This window comes from Hesperophylax consimilis, chromosome 6, assembly GCF_061612785.1.
Source record: "Hesperophylax consimilis isolate HC1 chromosome 6, BYU_Hcon_1.0, whole genome shotgun sequence".
Taxonomy (NCBI): Eukaryota; Metazoa; Arthropoda; class Insecta; order Trichoptera; family Limnephilidae; genus Hesperophylax; species Hesperophylax consimilis.
In genome coordinates, this window is record NC_142841.1 from 28,421,355 (window position 1) to 28,426,373 (window position 5,019).

Below are 5,019 nucleotides of genomic sequence, written 5' to 3' on the forward strand. Positions count from 1 at the left end.
ATTGTGATTAAGGAATTGACATAAAATTAATAACATTAAATGTTGTTTCTTTCATTACAGGTAATGTTTTGTTACTGAATGCTTTTCTGTATGTAACTCTTGTGAGATTAACAAAATAAACCTCTTCTTTCATTACAGAGAAACTCAATTGTGTTTAAATTGACTGTCATTCAAATCACAAGGAAAATATCATTATAAAACGACATTTCTTGTCACAATATGGAAAAGTTGAAGTTTACATTTCAATCAAAACCAACAACAGACGGAAAGTCTAATTTTATTGCCATAACCTCAATTGTTACACAAGATGACAAAGTTTTCCTGATTCCTGAAGAATGTCAAGCAGCATCACTCCACAAACCTATCTACACCTCTAAGGCTTATGCTACAGTAAAAAATACATTAAAAAAAAGACACCAAACCAGAAGTGATGGATAAAAATGACAGAAGATATTTCACAAACATATGTGGATGAGGATAAAAACATGATTTTTCAGGACCAATTTCTAGAGGAAATTACCAAAGAACAAGTGTCGGAATATATTCGGTTTATGGGTGAAATTCCTAAAAATTAAAACTAGTTATTTTTATACTAACTTTGGGCCGGGGAATCCGAATCTGGAAGAATTAGGTGGCGGCAAGCAATATTAACTGAATTACACGACTTTAAAATTTCGACGCACAAAAAATTTAACTGGCCATTTTGAACGCTTTCTGACAATAAAACTAGTTATCTTTATACTAACTTTGGGACGGGGAATCCGAATCCGAAAGAATTAGGTTGGGGCAAGCAATATAAACTGAAATATACGACTTAAAAATTTTAGATGCAAACAATATACAACGGCATTGCCGATGCGTTTTTTTGACAGTAAATCCATAGAAAAATAACCAAAGATATATAAAATTAAGTGTTGCTAGTAAGCAATAATATCAATAACGTAAAATAACATGTTTATAATTTCAGTAATATTTCATATTCAAACAGTTAGATTTAGGTTTATTATCAAGAAAGGTGAGTTTTTATGTCGGGGGAGACGAAAAAATATGCATTTTATATTTTAATTTTGCTAACATTATTTCAATTACGTAAGTATTTACGTATTTCAGTTTTCAAGTAGTTTAGCGGCTACGCTAGGTTTGTGTAATATGGTTTGTGATAGAAAAGAAAGTGCCCCCTTCGTAGCGCCTACTCGCGTCAAGGCAAGAAAACATCCCAGTTTTCAAGTAGTTTAGCGGCTACGCTAGGTTTGTGTAACATGGTTTGTGATAGAAAAGAAAGTGCCCCCTTCGTAGCGCCTACTCGCGTCAAGGCAGGAAAACATCCCAGTTTTCAAGTAGTTTAGCGGCTACGCTAGGTTTGTGTAACATGGTTTGTGATAGAAAAGAAAGTGCCCCCTTCTTAGCGCCTACTCGCGTCAAGGCAAGAAAACATCCCAGTTTTCAAGTAGTTTAGCGGCTACGCTAGGTTTGTGTAACATGGTTTGTGATAGAAAGGAAAGTGCCCCCTTCGTAGCGCCTACTCGCGTCAAGGCAGGAAAACATCCCAGTTTTCAAGTAGTTTAGCGGCTACGCTAGGTTTGTGTAACATGGTTTGTGATACAAAAGTGAATAAAATGTATCTGAATACTTTACGTAAATGAAATAATGTTAGCAAAATTAAAATATAAAATGCATATATTTTCGTCTCCCCCGACATAAAAACTCACCTTTCGTGATAATAAACCTAAATCTAACTGTTTGAATATGAAATATTACTGAAATTATAAACATGTTATTTTACGTTATTGATATTATTGCTTACTAGCAACACTTAATTTTATATATCTTTGGTTATTTTTCTATGGATTTACTGTCAAAAAACGCATCGGCAATGCCGTTGTATATTGTTTGCATCTAAAATTTTTAAGTCGTATATTTCAGTTTATATTGCTTGCCCCAACCTAATTCTTTCGGATTCGGATTCCCCGTCCCAAAGTTAGTATAAAGATAACTAGTTTTATTGTCAGAAAGCGTTCAAAATGGCCAGTTAAATTTTTTGTGCGTCGAAATTTTAAAGTCGTGTAATTCAGTTAATATTGCTTGCCGCCACCTAATTCTTCCAGATTCGGATTCCCCGGCCCAAAGTTAGTATAAAAATAACTAGTTTTAATTTTTAGGAATTTCACCCATAAACCGAAGCTTACCCCAAGTGTCTATTGCCAATAACAGGAGTTCAGAAGACCCTATAGTGAAAATTTTGGAAAAATTAGTTGAAAATCAGCAGAAAAACGAAAAACAAAGCATGAAAAAGTTAGCTGACAGGTTTGTACTTGAAAAATTTAATGGAAAAAATATAAGTGCATGCCACTGGATGGAAGTATTTGAAAAAAAATTTGCAAGGTTTGACATAACTAAGGACGAAGAAAAAATTGAAATCTTCAGATTATTTTTGGACAAATCATGTACAGATTGGTATTCGTCCATGATGATAAAGCTTAGTTTACAATCAGAGTGGTTAGATTGGAAATCAAACTTTCTGCAAACCTATGGTGATAAAGGTTGGACTGCTAGCAGGTATGCTTTATCTTTCAAGTATCAATCAGGATCATTATTAGAATATGCGGTTAAAAAAAAAAGACTTTTACTTGAAGTAAGAAAAACAATTGATCAGGGGACTTTAACCGATATAATTGCTGCCGGTTTACCAGATTATATAACAGATAGAATCAACAAGGATGAGATTATAGAAACAAAAGACTTGTTTAATGAACTTGGCAAATTAGAACATTTTGTTTCGAAGAAAAAGTATATGAGAAAGAAAGATGATACTAAGCCGTTGAAAGAAAAATGTAGCATTTGTGAAAAATTAAATAAAGGTGTGCGCTATCACTCAGAAGATTTATGTTGGTTCAGAACAAATAATAATGAAACATACAAGTTTTACTATTATACATAGTTATTATTACAACTGTTACATTATTTCTCACAATATAGATTTTTTTATTGTTTTTATAAGATACACTGGTATATCACCGGTCTGTCAAAAAGAAGTTGGAATGGGAGTTTTCAATTTTCGATAATTCATGAAAATAACTCTACGAAAAATGCAATGAGATGAGACGTGCATTTACCTTAGAGTTTAGCGCTAGATCAAATATCTTTGAAAAGTTCTATAAAATAAATTTAAAAAATAGAAGATTTTTCAAGGTATTTCAGTATTGGATCAGAAGGTTGGCATTTTATATTTATTGTTGTAAATGGCAGACGTATCGTGCTGGGCTCAGAGAGTGGCAATGGTCACATGGGTTTAGGCGTCAGTCTATCTCTCCGCTAAACCTCTTCTCGCCTTGCACCCGCCAATACAACACGCAGGGTCGGCTCGGCACTGCAGTTGCAGTGGTGGCACCCGATCAATGTGGAATTTACAAACAAGCCACCAAATTGGTTATGATGACGTTCATGACAATATGGCTGAATTCATTGAGACAATTTTTTTTTTTAGTTTTTGAGAAAAGGTTTTTTTTTAATATCTTCCAGAAATAGTATTAATAGGAACTGGTAAATGTTGAAATAAAATTAAAAACAATCAAATAATTATATCGACTACCTTTTGGTGAAAGGAGCAATTACACCCTTTTTGGTATTACGATGTTTTATGCGATGCAATACAAAGTATTGCAAAATCCACGTGTTTTTGGTTTGACAATTTGATCCACTTGAAATATTACAGATACTTTAATTAAATACTCAAGTGCCACACGTCTTGACCATTATTTTAATCGAGTTTTTTATTAAGTCTTTTTGTAAACCAAAAAAATAAATAAAGCAACAGGCCTGCAAAATGAATTGAAGTGTAACATCTCGTACTTACGCACTCCTTTTCGGATATAGTTTTATTGTATAACGTGGAAAATAAACTCCTTTAGATTATTTAACTATATTTCGTTCGAATTTGAGTTTAAGTTTACCTTTGAGCATAGCGGTCATGCTGTTAAAATTAAATCCAATGGTGACACGGGCTGAGAATCGGTTTTAATTTACAATAGGTTCCTACCAAAAAATCCAATATTGCAATCGTCTATTTGTGACGATGTAATGAATTAAAAATGTAGAATATAACAGCCGACCAAAAACTGCCGATGGGTTTTAGAAAAATCCTTATTAAATTTGGGCCACTGAGAGCCTTCTTTGTTCGGGGGCATATGTAATCAAAACACTATCGCACCAACCTTATTTATTTTAATAAATATTATCGTATATACCCTTTGTTTAAATATTAATAATTTAAAAATTCAAAATATATTTTTTCTTTGTCACAATGTTACTTTGTTTTTCATACTGATCCCATTTTATTTATATGAAGAGTCAAAGCCACTTCAACTAAAGTTTCAATACTAAATTGTGGCTTTTTACCAGAGAGATATTGATAGAATCTTCTATTCTAAAACGCGCTGAAAATATACTATACCTACATATATGAATACTACGTCGGAAACCACGGGATTTTTTTGTCTTAAACTATCCTTTTCATACTTACGATTTAGTATTCATTAGATAAGAACTAATATTTAGAGACAATACTAAATTGTCGTAAAACACCTTGAACATAACCGTACATTGCATGAAAGCATCTGTCGCCTTTGCCGTTGTCGTCAATAAATCATAAAAAATACACGCGAAATTCGCAACACCTAACAGTAATGCACGTTCACAATCGGTAATAAATACATGTGAGTATTTTTTTAATCAATATTTAAAATTTGCAAATCAACATTCAGACTATTATACAGTTACGTAAAGCAATTAAATAGGGCATATTTCAAATGATCCGCCATCCGCCATCTTAAACTGTACGAAAATCGTTACCAAAACAGAACAGTCCTTTATTCATTCCGAATCCATATAAAAAGATATTTTATATTTATTTTGTATTTTGTAGGTTTTTATTTAGTTATAAAATTACATTTTATATTTAGTATTAACCTTTTTTTAATTATTTCTATTACATTAAGGACACTTTACAATACATCTAAAACA

At 32.3% G+C, this 5,019-nt stretch overlaps 1 pseudogene; it reads left to right on the top strand.

Moving 5' to 3' along the window:
* Window positions 1–219: 219 nt before the first annotated feature.
* On the top strand, window positions 220–2,938 carry LOC149423182 (uncharacterized; annotated as a pseudogene).
* Window positions 2,939–5,019: the final 2,081 nt, after the last annotated feature.